At 35.3% G+C, this 21,757-nt stretch overlaps 1 long non-coding RNA gene across 1 annotated transcript; it reads left to right on the top strand.

Moving 5' to 3' along the window:
* Window positions 1-760: 760 nt before the first annotated feature.
* On the top strand, window positions 761-21,757 carry LOC149079167 (uncharacterized). The gene is made up of 8 exons (XR_016193638.1): window positions 761-813; window positions 4,562-4,678; window positions 5,158-5,253; window positions 5,354-5,420; window positions 9,182-9,291; window positions 12,278-12,410; window positions 19,250-19,387; window positions 21,272-21,757. It is a non-coding gene; the product is annotated as an uncharacterized LOC149079167 (long non-coding RNA).

The raw sequence follows: 21,757 nt of genomic DNA, 5'->3' as shown, positions 1-21,757 counted from the left end.
TAAGCTGACCATATTTTCTCGAGAGAAATACGGGACATTGAGATTCCAAATACGGGAAAATACGGGCATTGCCAATTATCGCCAAAAAATGACGCCAAAACCGAACAAAGTTGCCAAATATTGTTGAAATTACGGAAAATCAAAATGGCGAGAAATGAACCACTACTGCAAATTGAAGTGGATTAAAATGAATTCCACGAAGAAAAATGTTCACCAAGACGAATGTGGGAGATTAATATTATCTTTTATAGTTGTAGAGAAACAAAAAAAAACTTCACGTCAGGTTTCATTACACGTACACGCACATTCCCGCATGTACCGATTCGTTGGGGGTTCCGCGGGAGGGGGGGGGGGTTGTGGGCGGGGTGCATGTGTGGGGTAGCAGTAGTAGGTAGGGCCTCCAAAAAATGGCTCGGGGATCCATGATGTTCTTAAGTCAGTCACCTCGTTGGGCAATTTGCCTGTTGTGGCGTTGTATTTGTGTTTATATTTGTATTTGCATTTGTAATCATCATAAAATAATTTATGAGTTGAAAAATAATTTCAATCTTTGACTTCAATAAAGAGTAAATATTCAAGTAGGCTTTGTGTAAAATACGGGAAAAACCGGGACACTTTTGCAAAAAATTCGGGACGACCAAAATAGCAGAAAATACTGGTACTGTCCCGGGAAATACGGGACGTATGGTCACCCTACTCAAAAATAATGACAGGGTTCATACAAATACAGGAGAAAATCTTCTGCAGCTCCCAGCTCTGTATAAATAAGGGGAGAAGAGAACGCAGATAGTAAAGCGCGCGAGTCGGGAAAAAGTAAGTTGGAATATATTGTGTTAACTTTTCACTGGGATTCCAGGATGCGCTGTGGGGGTGTGCAAGGTGTGTCTGTGATGAATTATTTAAAATTTCTTGAATTAAGAACCCTTTGCTGTATAACTTTATAATGAAATTATATGTCGCTCGTGACGTGTATTGAGTTTCCCGTTGCCATTAGAAACTGGAACAAACCTGCTCCCCTGACAAGTCCTGGTTCAGACAGCACTATCGGGGAAATGTTACATGGATTATACAGCACCTGTACCGAAAAAATTTTCAGGGGTTGAAATGTGTACTTTTATTATACGAGGGGGAAATCATCATGGGACCCCCCCCCCACTACGTCCTGGAGCAGGACCCTTTGGCTGGGATCTTTTGCGGGAGTTCCTCCCTCCCCCCCCCCGTAGACTTTTCACGGGCCTTTCTATAGTTTATTTATAGCGTGAAAAAGCAAGAAATGATGAGAGTTGTGTCTGCCCCCAGGGCTAGAGGCCTGTCAGCCCTTCCCATGGGGGGGGGGGGGGCCATGGATCTATTGAATAAACTGTTTAAGTGTCCAATTTGAGCGATTATTCATGGCAATTATATCGTTCCCCCCTCATGCTATAAGTATGAATATGCAGTGTCTTAGGGAGAAAAAATGTGGGAATGACGTTTAAATGTTTACTCTACCCATGTTCCTCTATAGAAATTGTTTTCCCTAAGGCCCTCCTCACACGGGGAAAGGGGAAACTAAAATTGAGCTCGAGTTGCTTCAACTTGAGAGTTGAGTTGACTAGAACGAGTCGAGTTGCTCGTTCTCTTTCACACGGCGCTACTAAAAAAATATTCAAATCCCGGGAAACTGAGTAAAAACAGCACAGTCTATTAGTTTTCTTTCTTATCTTCCGGTACTATCTTGTTAACCAGGTTAGGAAAAATCGAAACAAAGAAATAAGAAAAATAATTATTATATGTGAAATTGCTATAGAATTTCAGCTCGCAGGTAAATACAAAATTTCATTATTTAAATTGATATCATTTTGTAATGACAATAAAATGGTAAAAAATTAGATAATTTTTTAGTATAATTTCATGTTTCATTCGGAAAAAAAAAAATTCGCAATAAAATGTCAGTTTTTCCCCTATAAATGTGCCTTTCAGTACCTATATATGTTGGATTTAATATATTTTTATTGTTTATTAGTTAAAATATTGTCACGCAGAATTTTAAGTAGTTTCATGAGATGAAACGACGAAAGCTGGTTCCCAGAGGCAAAAAATAATCTATAGGCAAAACTAAAGACAAACAACACATGAATTGTTTATGTTTCAGGGAACGAGTTTCCCCGAATACTCCCACACACAAATGTGCGTGTACATGACCTAGATTACAAACATTCCAAGCGAGGGGGAAAATCAGGGACCATCCCTATGGAACACGTGCTTGTTTAGGTACGTGTAAAAGTAGACAGTATTTTGAAATTTTCTGCAGGTTCTTATCCAGGGCTGTCTTAAGAGCAACATGGGGGCTCCCAGCCATGTATTTTTTTTCTGAGATCCTACTTGGCAAATTCATTTGGTTATTCCTGAAATTTTTTACCAGATATAATTTTTGTGGTGCTCCATCTTCTTTTGAAATCGCCCCAGCGGGGGAGTACCCGGGTGGGCCCATGTGTTTACCACAGACCCGTCATCTACGGGGATCAGGGGGCTCTTGCCCCCCGGCTTTTAAAAATACACTATAAATAGTATATATACGTACATACAGTGAGTATATGTTCTTTGCCCCCCCCCCCCAAACCCTGAAAAAATTTGAAATGACAGTCCTGGTTTACCATTTCATTCAGTGGCGTCAGAGCCAGGGGTGCAAGCTCAAGCACCCACGGTAATTTGTGGCATGGATCCGAGCACCCCAGAATTCATTAAGAAATTAAACTTTCCGATAGAAAACTAAAGACGAGCACCACCGTTTCGAAACTGTGGAATTCCGACACCCCTGATTTCATTATAATTTCAAAATAATATCAATTTAAATAAAGAAATCGTGTATTTACCTGTGAACTGAAATTCTGAAGAAATTTCATTATATCCTTTCAACTGATAATTTATTATATATCATAGCTGCCAAGTCTCCCGAATTTTTCGGGAATCTCCCGAATTTTATCTTCATCGCTCGATCTCCCGAAAAGTTCTTAAATCTCCCGAATTTTTACGAAAATCACAAAAATCCCTAATTGTCCCTAAAAATTCCCTACTTCATTAAAAAAATCCCCGCTTATGAAAACAATCCCTAAGGAATTTCTTGTGGGGCATGAAGCCTCTTTTTTTTCCCTTTCGAAATGACGTCACACGTCGTAAATGGGGAAATTCCCTTTTTAAGGAAGTTTTACAAACCCTCTGATGGTAACAAGAAAGCTGTTTGTCTTATCGTGCAGGGAAATGGCTTAGCAGCCAATAGTCCTGGATAATAATTGAAAATTATGGTGATGCACATGTGGTCAAAATTTCTTTTGTTGAAGATACGTACGTGCGATATAACAAAGCATGAATAATGATAAGCAAAAACATATTTAATCAATTTTAAAGATACTTATTCCGATGAATTTCCTTCCATCAAACGTTCCAAAAGAGGGCTGACTTTTCCTTTTTGTACAAGTTGTGTTACGGACATAAACATCGGTCATGGAAAGACTGCCATCATCAGTCGTGAAGTGAAAAAAAAACATCAAGCAAGTGTCACAAAAAGTCAGTGTTCTTCAAAAATTGACGGTGTTTTCCTTCATCTTCCGATGATTTTGGGGTCATTCGCGGAGAATGTTTGTTCACAGCGTTTCTGATTGAACACAATATTTACTTTTACATCATTGAAGTTTTGACCTCCAATTTCACTTGTTTTTTGCGTAGGAATTTTATTCCCAAGGGTTTAACTTCCATGTGTGTAAAATCCCTATTTTAATTTGACTTCAGTTTTTGAGTAGGGATTTTATTCCCTACGCTTCAACTTTTATGTTTGGAAAATCCCTATTTTATTTGGAAAAATCCCTATTGTATTTATTTGGGAGTGGTTTTAGCATAAAATACGGGTGTGCGCGAAAATCTCCCGAATTTTCATTTTCAAAAGTTGGCAGCTATGATATATATACTCTGGATTGTTTTTCAATACGAGTCCAAACTCGCATGACGAAAATATGAAGGAATGCTATAAAGGCAGTTTCGAGTTTCTTCAACAAAAGTTGGCGGCGACTAGCATGTCAGTCGCCAAGTGACTGAGTCGCGTGCGATATTTTGTCGCCAAGACGCTAATTTCCTCGTGTGAGGGCGTCTACAGCGATATACGTACTGGTCTTCGGGAGACAGTTTCTCTTATCAGTTGCTGAATTTTGGTTTTCCCGTGTGAGGAGGGCCTAAGTCTCTCTGCACACTGAGCGAGTCACGGGTTATCGTGCAGAATTTCCAACGATACGGGCAATTATGCGATTCATACGATGTATGGATTTTAGGATATTTGGTAAAATATGTTTCAAAATGGATACACATTCACATTTCAAGCAAAGCTTAGCAAAATGAAAAAGTATTCAACCAGCTGATTAACCCAAAAAGTAAAGATTTGCGCATTTGTGCTTCTAGCATGACAAAGACAGTATGAAATTTTCCTGGGATAAAAAGAGTTGCTTTGCATTCCTCACCATCGTCAGTGATGCTTGCTTTGTGTATCATGATTTGATGATTAATTAGTTTTAATTGTTATTTTTTTGTTTTATAGCATCTGTTTATTTGCATAGTGTGTCACCAATTTTCACGAACCAGCTATGAGAAGCAGATATTTCGGTTACAGATTCTCCATGTGTCGAATTAGTATTTGAACTGAGAAAAAAAGATTGTAAGCGATAGAAGATACTGATTTATTGATTAACATAAAATGACATTTTTAAAATTTTCTTTTGAAAACTCAAACTCTAGTGAGTTTGAAATTGGTGAATCATAATCGGGACTCCCACTCATCCTACTTTTCGGTAAAATATCATACTTTTGTCCTACTTTCTAGTTTTAGGATAGGCATTCTAGTACTGTTATAAGGAGAAAAAGTATTAACAAGTAGAATGAATTTCATATCAAATTTCATAATGCATTAAGTAATTCTGTTTTTACGTAATTTCTGTTATTAAAACTCTATAGTTAATTGTAACGAGAAGACGCTACTGGTACAGTGGTATCTTAACTTACATCAGAAATTTATAATTTAGGGTATTACTATGTTATATTATGCTCATGTTTTGATATTCCATGTGTTTCTATAATCTTTTTGATAGTTTGCACCATTGGTTACTTAATTTTTTGTTTTTCTTTTTGAATTCTCAGCATTTTCTAATAGAAGATATCTTAACCAAGATGCTGAGTTTCAAACCAGAAATGAACAGTCTTCGACGGGCACAAAGCCCTAGATTCCTTCCCATTGTAAGAACTTCATTTATATTTCAATTCATTAAATCTTTATTCAATTTTAAAATAGCACAAAAGCCAATAATTCTGTTGTCATATTTATATATTTTTATAGATAGTTGCAAAGTCTGACGATGGTAAGACTCTGACCACCAATATGAATTGGTATGATGATGATCCTGGTGAGTATAAATTAAAAAAAAGTTTGAAAACTAATATCAATAGATTCCTGATTATTATTATTTTTTTGTGATTTTAAATTTTTATTTGTTATACCTTGTTCAGTTTGTTTCGGTTACAAACAGTAGGTTGTTTGTGATTAAGGAAACAGTTATTTTCCTCAAGTCCCGGCGGAGACGTGATGACTTTTCTTTCCGAGCTCACCTCAGCATAATATCCGGAAAATAACTGTTTCCTTGATATCTCTGGCTGGGAAAAAAGCCATCTATATCTCTCTGTTTGTGATTAGTTTGTCATTTCATATGATTTATTTTTTTTGTGTTTAGAATTTCTATTTTACCTCTTTCTTTTTCCATTCTATCTCTGAAGACCTTCTTCTGCAAGTGGAATGCTCAGTTTCATTTTTCAAAAACATCTATTTTTATTCTCTTAAAGTCATTCTTCCGCTTTTCTGAAGCTTAGTTTGTTCCACACTGGAGTTTGCTGTAATGTTTTGGAGACCATACCTACAGAGGGATATAGACTTGGTTGAGGGAGTGCAGAGAAAAGCTGTGCATGCTCTTGTCAGCACACAAAGCTTGAGCTATGATGAAAGACTCGATTTTTTCAATATGTTTGCATTGGAAGAACACAGGTGTTGGGGAATATGATTGAAGTCTTCAAAATTTTCAATTGGATTGATAAGTTGAATCATGAATTATTAATACACTGTCAATCAACTGCTTTGACAAGGGGACACCAATATCTTTTAGTAAGGGACAATTCTAGGTTACGGTATCACAGGGAATTTTTCTCTAATGAAGTTGCTAATGAATGGAATAGCTTACCCCCAGGGGTAGCATATTTTAACACAATTGATATGTTTAAAAAAGCAATGATAAACATGTTGAGATGAATCGAGAAGCCATCTATATACTTAGTTAAGACAACCAAAAATATTTTTACGGGCATTGTGTTACATTTTATCATGTGTATATAGTCCTTCGTTTTTATAGTTGCACTGCTATATTTTAGAAATATGTGACATCCGTATTAGTGGAAGAGTTTATAAACTTGCCCAAGAATATTAAGGAGACGCCAGCGAATAAGGCAAATACATGAAAATACAAAAAATCCTAATGCATTTCAACACCAATTGGCGTCGTCTTCAAAGATAATTGATTAAAGATAACATTCTCTGAAGGCGACGCCCATTGATGTTGAAATGCATTAGGATTTTTTGTATTTTCATGTATTTGCCTTATTCATTGGTGTCTTAATATCCATATTAGTTATGAGCATTTTTTCTCAGCCTCCTTGCTGAGCATTTTGACTGTTGTGGCCTTGTATTTGTATTCTGTGTTGAGCTTACAAATTTAAATGTGTAAAAAAAAAAATAAGCACAAGAGGAAAAAGAACAGCTATAATCTGACTCATTTTATGTAATAAAAATTGATGTGTGATGACTCAATAATGAGTAAGCCCTTGTTGGTTAATTTTAATGTTATGCTGGCAGGTAACAAAACTAACATTGTAGGCAAGATATAAAAGATGCACAGTATACTGAAGTCTAGCCATGCAAAAATAATAGCTTATAAAAAAGTCTCTATCCATAAAAAAAAGTATCTGACTACTATATTGGTAAAATGCTCGACTGAAGTATAAAACTATCTACAAACCGACTCAATAAATCAATGATTTAAGTGAAATTTGCAAAAGAATTGAATCAATGAGAAGAACAGTACAAGTCCAAATTCCACTTTATATATATATACAGTAAAACAACACCTACCAACAACGATCATTAACAGGATGTGAAAATATGGCTGCTATTGTGAAGTGGCCTTATTGGGAGTGGTCACTTTATTTCTGGAAAAAACAAGTGAAATTTGCAGTCTTCGTATATGACATGCAAAATGACAATCCATTCTGATTCCAAGAGTTATGTAATTGACTATATAAAACTGTATGATTATATTTGGATAATATTATAGTAATTGATTAATGAATCTGCAGCACAATTATGACGTCCAAAAATTCAGGCTTGTATTGCTGAGGTAGAATAGAACACAACAGAAACAACTTGGCGAGAAAAATTGATATGGACCAAGACTCTGTTTTTTCAGTTCCTTTCCAGGGCATTCCTAAGACCAATTTGATATATCAAGACATACGCGTTGACATACATTCTTGTTTAAAAAATAAAAAAGGATTGACACATGCCTCTTAAAAAGTTAATGATCTGGATATTTTTAATCTTATTTGCAAGCACAGTTTTTTGGACGGAACCATCCTTTTTAGTAAGGAGTGCAGAATAAGCAATCCCCCTCGTGATTAAAGTGCTGGCAACAGGTCTTCTATTGCCATCTATGATCTCGTCAAGTATTCCCCCCCCCCGGGTACAAATCCTTCAAAATCAGCTTGAAAATTATTTTTTCTCATCGAAATATGCTTACTTTTTGTCCTTATTTTATGTCACAAGTGGCTGTTGATCAGAGGTTACTTATGATTTTATGTCTATGGGATATATTCGGTTCCAACAAAATGTGACAGTTCAGAGGTGTGTGTGTGGCCGTTAGAGGAGGTTTTACTGTATATTATTAAATCGGTTCGATAAATGTATATCTAAAAATTGTTAATATATGATATTTCATTCCAGCTTCCCTTTAATTTTTTAAATTAAGTTAATAGCAAAATTTTGAAATTCAAAATTTAATTATCTTGAATTGAGAATTTCAGACTAGTACTGTTTTCTTACCGATTCAATCAACTATCCTGAAAAAAAAGACTGTTGCGAAAAAATCTTGTAAATAATACATTAGAATTAATCCATAAATGAAATAAGTTATTTGTGGACAAACTTCAAAGTATAATTTTTTTTTTCATTTATATCAAGAGTGTTGAATTCTGAAGATGGAAGTAAAAATAATAAAACACCCTAATAGCTGAATTTCCTAATATTAAAAATAGTCTGCTCTATTATAAGTACAGCGTTTCTGGATTTGCTCTATTTGTTCTTGCATCCCCTTCAAAAAGCATGATTTTGGATTAAATATGTCAGTAAGATATTTGTTGCTTTAATACTATAACTAGGTAACTTGAAAATTTGCAATTTTTAGGCAGGTAGAAAAAATCAAGTCTTATGATGCACTTTGATATGCTGTAACTAATTTTTAACAGAAGTCTAAGTGAAGTTATTGTTTGTTTCTATGTAATGTTAAATATATATTTCATGAAGTGTTTAAATGTGTTTTCCTCAGAAAATCTAAAACCAAGTTACTTCATTGTAGTGTTGACGTGACAATATAGCATTTTTCTCTAAGCTGATCCTGGAGTTAAGCCTAAAGTTAAGAATTAAGGAAGAGTGGGGCAGAATTAGGTATTTGTTCCTTTTTGAGAAAAAAAAATTAAAGAAAAATATTTGAACAGAAAAAATAGCTTATATTCAAGTAGTTGAATATCTATTAAAACCGTATGACATTTTTGTTTAATTTCAAGTTTCAAAATAGTTTGGACTCAAACATTTGGTGCCCGGTTTTCCCCCACTTCCCCATTAGTAAAGGTCTTTGTATTATTTGCATTGTTATATTGTATGAAAAGTAAGTTTAACAGTGTTTTCATCAACCCTGGTTTCTGCTTCAAATAAACCAAAAACATTTTCAATTTTTTATACCTTACACCTATGGATTTTCAGTGAAACTTTGTGATCATTTTATTGTGTTATCCATACAATGAATCCCTGTACTGTTCTATTTTATTTCTAAAAAAAAAAATATTTTAAAAGGTTATGGACATTGCATTGTTAGAATTAGTGCAGAAATAGATGGCGGAATCATCATACTTTTTCCAAACTATGAAAAAATACAAGATATGATTGAAGATTGGAATGGAACGGTATGTAAAATAACTCCCACTACATATAAATTATATAATTTAAAAACATTTTTAATCCTTGTCCTCTCACCTATATGTTAATTACACAGACTCTTCACCCCCATGCCCAAACTATGGCTTACTCCGTTTAACGTGTCTCCCCGCTTACTAAGTCATATTTTTGCTCTTCCAAGAGTAACTCATTAACGAGGTTTGACTATATTTATGTTGTAGATAAGAAAAAGAATTAAGTCAAATTTTAAAAATAATTCAAAGCAACTCAAAATAAGGCCTTGTATTTTTTTTCTCTTTTGGATGAGTTTTATTTAAGATATTTGAGGTAAATAATCTGTAATTTTTTTCTTCTTTTCCGTACAATTATTGTTGTAGTCGAGGAAACAACAAATTCCTCTTAAGTATACGCATGCTCAAACACATGCAAAAATTCCAAAGTTTTTCTTGTATGAGGAGGCTGTTGACTGGCACATTTTGATAATAAATGTCCTGAAACTGTGGTTCTGGAAAATGTCTTGAACGAATGTCCTATAAAGACATGTATATCTTGAAAATTTGAAAGTCTAGTCTTTTTTTCTATGGGATCCTATAACTGCTGTTTAAATTTGCAATTCCAATTTGTAAAAAATGTTGAAAGAGTAGATTGAGGTATGCCATATTTTAAAATAAGTTTAAAGTTTAGTACACATTCGTTTTATTTACTGCAGCATCAGCTTCAGAAATAATCTTCAGTTTTTTGTTTCATAGAAAACTTTTTCTTTCAAGGCCACTTGTTTTGAAACATAAGAAACATTCCTAAAGCTTAGCACAGATTTTATTTCCTTTTCACACACCATATTGGTTAAAATATCTTCCCGCACCTCCACGAGCCATAAAAGAACAACCCTTCTTCCCCAACAGTTCAGCGAGTTAATTCTATGAAACTGATTTTATGAGATCATTTTCAGAGCAGTCTTCAATCTTTTGTGATTTTCAGAAACTTCTTTTTGAATTTGTTATAATGAATTTTTCATTTCCTAATATCAGAATTTGCAATACATTGTTCCTATGTAAACTATTTAAAGATTAGAAAAGTCTTTGTTGCAATGAGATTTTTGTTATAAATATACTTGTTAAAACAGGATTCAATTGTATCCTGTATACAATTAAAAAAACAACAAGCATTATCCCACATGGTTAATTTGTTAATTTTGAAGAAATTTATCTTTTCTTAAGCATACAGGGTGTCCTTAAAATGACTTTCCAACTATATGAAAATTTAGAGTGCAACTGTGGACAAGATTTACCATGGAAAAAAAGATAATTTACATCACATCGTACATTGTTCCATTTCGATGATTTACACCTTTTTATATGTACATCAGTCTTTCTTATTCACTTTATTTAGTTCTTGCCTGCTATGGATAACATACTATTATGCCACCGTAAATTTGCGCCATCAAGGAAAAGCTGGGGGGGGGGCACTATTAAAATTTCATACTTCAAATTAATTTATAAAGAATATATAATTAAAAAAAAATACATCTATCTTCATCCGTATTAACCTGATTCAGACCAGTCACTACTTTCTCTTTCGTTTAAATATAGCTGAAAATCATAATTTTTGTTGTCAGTTTGCATCATAAGCCTCCTCAGACTCTGAATTATTGTCCAAAATATCATTCAGCACTGATAACATTGAACTATTTCGTTCTAATACATCCTTTTTCTAAGAACCGTTTCTACACGCTGTGAAAGAACCGGTTTCCTTGGAAGCTTTCAAAGCAGATGATGGCATGAAGAGTCAAACCAAAAGAACTGGGCTTGCCAGGTGAACAATAAAAAAAAAAGATTCCTCAACTTTGATAACAGAAGCTATAGCTAAATAAGATAAGTGTTTTGATCAGGACCGTCATTTCAACTTTTTCCAGGGGGCAAAGAACATGTACTCAATGTATTTATAATTATGTATATATATTTGTATGTATATATACCATTTTTAGTGTATTTTCAAAAGCCAGGACCCCCCCCCCCCCAAATGACGGGCCTGGTTTTGATTGTAGATGCATACAGTTCCTGCCAATAGACATTTTAGATTCCCCAGTAACACAATGCAAAAGAAATAGTACATTATTTCATTTATTTTTTTCTCAATGATATGTTACTCCTGAATATATGTTGTATTGTGTGTGGCATTAGGAAATGAGAAATAGGGATAAATCTAAAAGCAAAAGTTTACATCTCTCTCAACTCCCACACATATACAGTTTACATATATCACTCAAAATGACTACTCTTGGCCATTCCAGATATAAATGTAGATATCTACTAAACAAAACCTTCAATGTTTAAAATTTTTGTACACAGAGAAACAAGTACAGAAATAATGAAAAGTCACAAAGAATGAAGTGTGTACATTAAATACTGTCGATTTATACCATTTTCAAAAATAAATTTCTAAATTTTATCATTTGTTCTTGAACATTTATATATATATATATATATATGTATATATTCAGTCAATGAAGTTTATGAATTTCACATTATTTTAATGACATTTTCTGCAGTGTTGTACTCCACAAGGTGCATAATGTTCATTTGTGTACCATATTCTTATTCAAGAACAAAAGCCCTTGCTGTGAGTTATAAGCTTGTTAGAAAAATTTGTTTTGTTGAAACGTTTAATTTAAAAGTGTGAAATGAACTAAAGTACTTATAATTCCACTACGCTATTCTTGCAAAGTATAGTTGATAACACTCAGGAATTAATTTTTTCCCTTTGGTGAGTAAAATTACATATGCCTCTGCAGGGAGTCAAACTGTCCTTTGGAATAAACCAACTGAGGAAGAAAAATATTTGTGCTTGTTTTCATGTGCAATTGTCTGGGATGCAAGGGGACGGGCGGTTTGATTCCCAGCAAAGAAATGTTGAATTTTCCTCGCCAAAAAATAATATGCATTTATCTATGCTTTGCGAAGTAACTTAATTAACTTTTTTTTCAATGAATCTTAGGCAAGAATAGAATACGTGAAATTCGAAAGAAATATTTATGAAGATGAGTTTTGAGGTCCTGACATGCATCTCTAGGTTTCTTACCGAAATGATGAAAAATGAAGATTATGCAACATTTGTTTTTGCAGATAAGGTAATAACAATGATGATGCTAGCTTTTCTAAGAAGAATTTCTTGGAAACTGAGTATTTTTTGTATGAAAAATAGTTTTTTATTGAACTTTTGTTTTCCAGGTTATATTTGAGTAGAGTACTCATTAAAAACTTCTGTAGATGGGAAAAAAATAATTTTTTATTTACAATCTCATGGTCTTGGACAGTAACATTCATCATTCAAAATTATTGTGCACATTTTGTGTATAGGTGAAACAGCAGTTTGCATTACAAAGCAGTTTCATACATAGGCATATTCTAGGTTTGGTGATTCTGAAGCTACCCAGTTGTCTTCTGTATTTTTAGGACATTCAGAGGCATAAACTGTGTTTAAAAAGTTCGGCAAAGAGCTAGAAATGAATGTGCTTCCTTTGTAGAAAAGGATGACGCTTGCATTGAACAATATAAAATGTAAACAAGGACAGCACAGTTAAACCATCTAGTTCACTTTGACATTGAACCTTGTAATTCACGTATTTCAAACTGTACTTTTGAAAGTGGTCTCGAAAGAGCGTCATTCTTAAAAACCTTACATGTCTTCATAATTTGCTGTGCATTGTCAAAGAGAGTTTACAGACTCTGCACTTTGGAGGACTCCTGGAAAAAAAGAATAATATATAATATATTGTGAGAAGAGAGACGGAAAGAATTTTCCAAACCCTGGAGACCATACCTACAGAGTGTATGCAGTAAAACTCTCCTAGGCGGCCACCCCTATTCCCCGGTCAGTTTTCCTTGGAACGGATAATAGGCTCCATAGAAATAATATATAAAAATCACCCCTATTCTGCAGCCATCTCTGTATATTGTCGGCGTCCGGAGCCACTTCCTGGTAGATAAGAGTTTAAGAAAACAATTTCTTGTGCATTGTTTTCCTTCTTAGTGCATTCAGAGCTGGTCGTTCTTTTTGTATAACCTTATGATCTTTGTATATCAGCATAAATACCTTTTCAAATCTGATTTTCTGTTAATATATGGCACTATCATACATTGGAAACATTTGTAAGTAGGATGACAAAGGCTAATGCTATACGGTTGCTGCTAGCTGGTGAGGGCAATTTAAAAATTTGCTCCTTGGGTGACAGGGTAAACAAGACAAATATAGTTTATGATCTTTACTGAATAGGTAAAGTATGCGGAAGTTTTGGCTTTGAGGATACTTTCTTCCGAGATTTAGTAGAACAACAAGTAAAAGAAATGTGATGAAAGAATGTGTACAGTACTTGCTATAAAGAACAGATCCCGGATAATACAGATTGAGGAATTAATTGGGTGATCTGGTATTTCAAGTTCTACATAAGAGATACAGTGAAACCTTGATATACGTAACGATACTGAACCAAGAAATATATTTTTCTAGAGGAATTATCTTTAAATCGACAGAGTCAAAATTATCATCACGTCATCAAATTTATGCTGATGTGGGTAACTTTTCTAAATTGACATTTTCAGTATCACCAAAAAATGTGTTTTTAAGTATTTGTTTGCTGCAAAAGTATTTTAATTGATTAGCTGATAAAAGAAATTCAGTTATATGTGTATTGCTCCTATATAAGTGTTTATGGCAATATAATTTGGTGTATCACACCAAAATGAGCAATGCCCAACACCAATATTACTAGACATCCTCAGAAGAACTGAAACATGTGACATGAGTTACAAAATTATACTGAAAGATATTTCAAGCGAAAAATAATAAAAGTTGTAACGGTTTCAAAATCCTCTAAAAAATATTGTTATAGAGGGGTTTATCATAGTAAAGGATATCGCGTTGTATCGAGAGAAGTTTAACATTACAGGCTGTTCCAAACAATATTTTAAAAAATACCATTGTAGAGGGATTTATCGTTATCTCGAGCATTATCATGTATTCAAAAGTATTAGCATTCTGTTTGTAATGTGCTCTTCAATGGTATATTACCTAGAAATGATATAATTTAGAGTTATATTGGATGTTTTCAAATTATATATGTATGTGACAGTGTATGCGCTTTTGGTCTGGGAAATATTTGAATTTGGTAAGGAGAGTCAGGGTAAAGATTGAGCAGATTTAGCTGGGAACCCTGCCAGGGATCCCACTTGGATTGACTACCAAACTTGAATTTCTGGATGCTCAGTGGATAAATTTTGTCTCTTTCTTTTCCAAATGTTGTAATCAGAATGTGTTGAAAGCTTGCGTGTAAGTCTACTGCAACTCCCTAAGTTGCAGCTTGCAAAATAAAGCTACCGGATTGTTCTGTTTGAATTTTCCTTAATTTCCAACTCATCAAGTGGGAAAAATTCCTTCTTCTCTTCCATATTTTTATTTCCTGTCAATTCAGAAATCAGTTGCAATTGCTAACTTCTTTATGACAGACCTCTTTTCTATGGATGAAGTTTTGTCACGTTAGTACATTTATACATTTATTTTAGGCATTGTTAACACCTTCTCTTAACCTGTATGACCACTGGCGTAATATTACATCCAAACTCTAGTGATGTAAATTCAAACAAGTCCTGTGTGTTTTCTTTCCTCTGTCTACACAATCGCAAAGCTTCATAGCAACCCTGTTATAATAGATTTCCTCCCACCCCCTACATATAATGTATTTTTCTATTATATGCATGTAAGATGGTTTTTCCTTAAATTCTTTTTTTTATCTCCCCATTATATATTATGCTTTTTCCTTTTATATTATTTCTCCCTGCCACAATTTTCCAACATGTGGTTAGGTTAGAACAAGTTTATTATATTTATTGCTGATTCATTAAATAGATAGCAGACCGGTCAACTCTGAATTTAGGTCGAAGACTCCAGATATTTTGCCTTTCCTTTGGATCTCTGGATTTGTCACAAATTTCTCTAGATTTTAGCAGAAAATCGGATTTGGCAGAAACATTTTTTCGATTTCATTTAGATCAGATTTTTTTTAGATGTTCCCTGAGCTTTCAGGATGTCGTGACATCAATGACTTCATATGCCTAAGATTATCCATCACTAATAGCATCCAAGATGATTATATTCTGCTCAGGGGCTACACAAGACCTGCTGAGGGGGGAGGGCACTTTTTCTCAATTTATTTTAGAAAAAAACAATTTTTTTTATCCGGTCTGTGGGGAAGGACCCCCACCCCTGGACGAATCTCCATATTTCTGGATTCCAAAAGTTGGCATGTCTGATCATATTTAATGTTGTAGAGCTCTAGAATAAATATTTTATACCCATAAATTATGGGATTTTTTAGAAACTATGATAGTTGTGGAGGGCCTGGATCTTATAGCCATTACAGAATCTTGGGCAAACGATGGGGATGAATCTTTCTTACACATCTCGGGATACAATACTTTTTTGAGAAATAGATCTGATAGGAAAGGGGGTGGAGTGTTGAAATCCCGTTTGAAGGCTAGAGAGTGTAATGTGCAGAGAAGTGATATTGAAACTATATGGGTTGAGCTTGAGAACAAAAGACGTCATAAACTTATTGTTGGGGTTTGTTACAATCCACCGAATAGGGATCCAAACTACATCGCCAAATTGCATGATGAAATTTCCTACATGTGTAAGCGTAAGAGGGTTCTCATACTAGGGGATTTCAATCACCCAGGTATTGATTGGGAGAACCTTTCATCTAGAGATCAGTATGAAAGAGACTTTCTTAAGTTGGTGCTCGAAAATTTTTTGTATCAGCATGTATCAGAAGCCACTAGGGGTACTGCTATTTTGGATTTAGTTCTTACTAGTTCTGAGGATCTAGTTGAACATGTTTCAGTGGGGGAAGAGTTTTCTTCTAGTGATCATCGTATAGTCAGATTTCACTAACTTTTCCTTGGGTAAGGTTGATAACAAAAGACTGGTTCCTTGTTTTCGGAGAACTAACTTTGATGTTTTGAGAGGAAGGTTAGCGGAGAGAGAATTTTTCAAAGACCGGTTGGAATCAGTAGGGGTGCTAAGTCAATGGGTAGAATTTTAGTACGAAGCTGTCCTCTGTTTTGCACGACGTCATACCCTTTGTTCGAAAAAAGCGTGTTTGTACATCGCACCCTCTATGGTTCACGGATAGCGTGCGGAACCTTTATCTTGAAAAGAAAAGAGCATTCAGAGTATAAAAGTGGACGAGGTGACCTATCATTGTTTACTGATAAAAGAAGACTGTTGAAAAAAGCGATAAGGGATAGTAAAAAGGAAGTTGAATCTAGGTTGGCAGATAACATTGGCTCTGACCCAAAATCATTTTTTCGATACATCAATAATGGATGTAAGGGGACGGTTGGCCCCCCTCTCGATAGGAGGCTCTAGGTTAGAGAGCAATGTAATCATGTGTAATGCTTTCAATGACTTTTTCGCGTCAGTTTTTAATGGAGATAATGATGTTCGATATACTGGTGTTGCATGGGGTAATAAAACCCTCAACAATATTCAAGTAGAAGACGCAGAGGTCCTAAATCTTCTAAGAAATGTACGTGCAAGCAAAGCACCAGGACCAGAGGATATCTATCCCAGGGTCCTCAGGGAATGTGCTAATGAATTGTTGGGTCCAGTCGCACAGATATACAGGAGTAGTGTTGCTGAGGGTATCGTCCCAAGGGATTGGAAACTTGCTAATGTTGTTCTGATATTTAAGGAGGGTAGTAGAGAAGCGGTGTCCAATTATCGTCCAGTGAGTTTGACGAGCTCCCTCTCAAAAAATTTGGAAATTATCATCAAAAGGCAGTTTATGAAGTGGATAGACGAGAATAATGTATTGTCGGATAATCAGCATGGGTTCAGGAAGGGGAAGTCATGTGTAAATAACCTCCTTTGCTTCTATGACCACGTGACTAAGGCTTTGGGTAAGATAAAAAATGTAGATGTTGTTTATCTTGATTTCCAGAAGGCATTCGATGGGGTCCAACATGGTAAACTCTTGAAGCGTTTACACGAGATCGATGGGATTACTAGCAAGTTCGCAGATGATGTGAAGCTAATGGGGGTAATCGGGAATCAAAGCGATACGGAGTCGCTCCAGACCAGTCTAAACAGGATTGCAGCATGGGCAAATGAATGGAACATGACATTTAGCATTGATAAGTGCATGGTCGCTCATTTTGGTTCAAACAAACCACGGTTCTCTTACGAGTTGAATGGTGCCACTATCCCGAATGCAACCAGGATCACCGATTTGGGAATTCTCATTGACGAGCGACTTAGATTTTCATAACATTGTTCAGTAGTGGTCAAAAAAGTGAATAGAATGCTTGGTCTCATTTTCAAAAAAGTCTCTTTGCGTTCTCCTAAAGTCATTCTTCCGCTTTTTCGAGGCTTAGTTCGTCCTGGACTGGAGTATGCAGTAAGGTTTTGGAGACCATACCTACAGAGGGACATAGACTTGGTTGAAGGGGTGCAGAGAAGAGCTACGCGTGTCCTTATTGGCACACGGAGCTTGAGTTATGAAGAGAGACTTCATTTTTTGAATATGTTTACATTGGATGAACGCAGGTGTCGAGGAGATATGATCGAAGTGTTCAAAATTTTCAATGGGAGGGATAGGATGGACCATGAACTTTTAGTACACCGCCAATCGACTGCTTTTACAAGGGGACACCAGTATCGATTGGTGAGGGACAATGCAACGTTATGGTGTCGCAGGGAATTTTTCTCTAATAGGGTTGTTAATAAATGGAATAGCTTACCCCCGGAGGTAGTAAATTGTAACACAATTGACACGTTTAAAAAGAAATACGATAAACATGTTGGGGTAAATCGAGAAACTATCCATACTTAGAATAAGACAACTATAAGTATTCTTTATGGGCATTGTGTAATATTTTATCACGTGTATATATTGTTAATAATTTTTTAAAATGCATTTTTAATTGGATTGCTGTATTTTTGAAATATATAACATCCATATTTTTATGGGCATCTTTTTATCAGCCACCTCGTTGGGCATTTTGCCTGTTGTGGTGGCGTATTTGTATAAATATTTCAAACATGCAAAAGTGCATATTTTACTGCAATAAGTTTCGCATTAGCATTTCGCTACTTTGAGAATAAAAAATGCCCTGTAATCTATCATGAATTAATTTTATTCCCCCCTTTAATGAAATCTTAAGAAATTTGAGTAAAGTGTTTGTGATTTTCAGAGAAAATTTTGCTGCTTCTAAATGTTTCATCTGTGCACAGTCTGTTATTTATTTATTTATTTAAAACACTTACTTATTATCTTAAAAATATACACATATTTTGGTAATTTTACAATTCTTTACCTGACTTCTATTCCTCGGATTACGCACTGGAAATTATGTTATGGTTGCAGGACTTTTGTGAGAAAATTACGGGACTTTTCATTTTCAAGGTTGGCAGGTCTGTAGATATAATCCAAGTTTCTTGCTGAACTGTAGTACATGAAGTGGTTCAGTTGAAGTTAAATTGAAGTTTCATAACTGTGGTATAGAAAAACACAGCAGTGTAAATATCTGTTATGGGTCTTATTGCAAGAACTGCTTGCTTAGAACAACTGCCAATGTATGTGGAGTTTAGGAAATTCTTTTCTTTTCTCGTTCTCTCAACATATCTGCAAATTTTTTTCAACAGTTATGATAATTAATTTCCACAATTTGGGAAATCATTGATCTCAACCCTTAATTTGTTTTATCACAGAATATACATTGGAGTCAATGCATAAACTCTAACCAGCTCAGAAGTTAGTTGGTTTCTGACACCTTGGTCTTTTTTTTTTGGTGGGCTATTTATATTATTAGTTTGAGCCATATAAATTAATTCACTTCAATTAATTTCTGCAGATTTTTTTTGCATGTTTGTGTAACAAAAAATTTTGATGTATTGACTTTTTATTTATAGGAATTTGCTGTGCATCCAAAGGAGTTTTTTCCATGTTGGCTGTATGAAAATCTGATAGGATTAAAAGGGAAAACTAAAACCTCGACAGCCGTTGCAAGGATCTGCAGTTTTCTGGAGAAAATGACATTGCCAGCAAATGTTAGTTATGTGATTATAGATGCTTATCGTTATTAATTTTACACACCAAACACTAATACACTGAAGAGTAAAAAAAACTGGTACACCTGCCTAATATCGTGTAGGGGCCCTGCGAACCCGCAGAAGTGCAGCAACACGATGTGGCATGGACTCGACTAATGTCTGAAGTAGTGCTGGAGGTAATTGACACCATGGATCCTGCAGGGCTGTCCATAAATTCGTAGGAGTAAGAGGGGGTGGAGATCTCTTCTGAACAGCACGTTGCAAGGCATCCCAGATATGTTCAATAATGTTCATGTCTGGGGATTTAGGTGGCCAGCGGAAGTGTCAAAGTCAGAAGAGTGTTCCTGGAGCCACTTTGTAGCAATTCTGGACGTGTGCGGTGTCGCATTGTCCTGCTGAAATTGTCCAAGTCCGTCGGAATGCACAATGGACATGAATGTGGGTGCAGGTGATCAGACAGGATGCTTACGTACCTGTCACCTGTCAGAGTCGTATCTACACGTATCATATCACGCCAACTGCACACGCACGCCCATACCATCACAGAGCCTCCACCAGCTTGAACAGTCCCCTGTTGAAATGTAGGGTCCATGGATTCATGAGGTTGTCTCCATACCCGTACATGTCCGTCATCTCGAAGCAATTGGGACAGAGACTTGTCAGACCAGGCAACGTGTTTCCAGTCCTCAACAGCCCAATGTCGGGGCGAGGCATAAAGCTTTATGTCGTGCAGTCATCAAGGGTACACGAGTGGGCCTTCGGCTCCAAAAGCCCGTATCGATGATGTTTCATTGAATGGTTCGCACGCTGACACTTGTTGATGGCCCAGCATTGAAATCTGCAGCAATTTGCGGAAGGGTTGCATGTCTGTCACATTTAATGATTCTCGTCAGTCGTCGTTGGTCCTGTTCTTGCATGATCTTTATGAGCTATGTCTTAGATTACATGTTTTACCGGATTCACGATATTCACGGTACACTCGTGAAATGGTCGTACGTGAAAATCCAAATTTCATCGCTACCTCGGAAATGCTGTGTCCCATCTCTCATGCGCGGACTGTAACACCACGTTCAAACTCACTTAAATCTCGATAATCTGCCATTGTAGCAGCAGTAACTGATCTAATAACTATGCCAGACACTTGCTGTGTTATATAGACGTTGCAGACCGCAGCGCCGTACTCTGATGCCTATACCAGTTTTTTTGGCTCTTCGGCTTATTACCGTCACCATTTCCTTCCTAGGCTCAATATAATTCAACTTTTTTTTAAGTGTTTAATTTTTTTTGACCTTTTTAATGATATTTTTTTCAATCCAAGTTTGATTATTGTTCTGCAAATTTCTGTGCATGCATCAATAAAACTTCATCTTGCATACATTATGTCTAGCATAAGCACCAAAAACCTTAGGAATATATTTTCTAGTGGGCTGAGTTTCCCAATAATTCATGAATATGCAATACAAAACATGTCTAATGTGCAGATGTGCCTTAATCATAATATACAGGGACATCTATGTATAAGGATACTGTCTATAATGATAAAACTGCATATAACGATGTTTCCTTTTGTCTCAGCGAAATCCTTATTCAATAGGAAATATCGCAAATGCTCAAACTGTCTACAATGATAACCTGTTTATAACTACTTTTTTTCTAGGTCCCTACACTATCATTGTAGACAGGTTTCATTGTATATGTAACACATCCAGCAGCCCTGCCCTCCCTTCCAACAATATTTCTATGTCAGTGCCTTGAAGCTGACAGGGCTCCTATCTTGAAACTAGGATTTCATTCTTTACAAGCTGTAAAAATTAACATTGTGTATTTTTCTTCTAATCTAGTTATTTTACTTGTTACTAAATCTTTTTATTCTCATCCCAGTTTCAGGAAAATCTTATTACCCTGCCTATACTGGAACAATAGAGAAGAAAACCATCTGTGTAAACTATTTTAATTACCTTATACATGTGGCAGAAAGGAAGTGAAAAACTACATTTTTTAGGTCGTAATTTCAAACTTTAATATTTATTTATATCATGAAATAATATAATGGATTAAAAAATCCATTATATTATTTCATGATCTCTGCATGTTAGGCATCATTTGAAAGAGTAATAATGTGGCTTTGTACAATCATAACTATTATATTATTTTCGTTCATTATGCTTCATTGTGAGTGATGAACATTTGTTGCTTGACACATCAGAATGTAAAATATTGTAAAGAACATGTTTGGTAATTGTAAAGATCATGTTTAACCAAAATTAACTGTATAATTGAGTTTATAAGTAATACAAGTGATACTATATAGCCTAATTTTGTAGAAATTAAAGTTGCCATTTGAAGCAATTTAATACTCGCATGCTG

Source organism: Pholcus phalangioides, unplaced genomic scaffold (genome assembly GCF_987345545.1).
Source record: "Pholcus phalangioides strain wild (caught in Gottingen) unplaced genomic scaffold, Ppha-v1.0 ptg000012l_1, whole genome shotgun sequence".
Classification (NCBI taxonomy): Eukaryota; Metazoa; Arthropoda; class Arachnida; order Araneae; family Pholcidae; genus Pholcus; species Pholcus phalangioides.
Note: the sequence above shows the minus strand (reverse complement) of the source record. Positions and strands in the feature narration are given on the sequence as shown.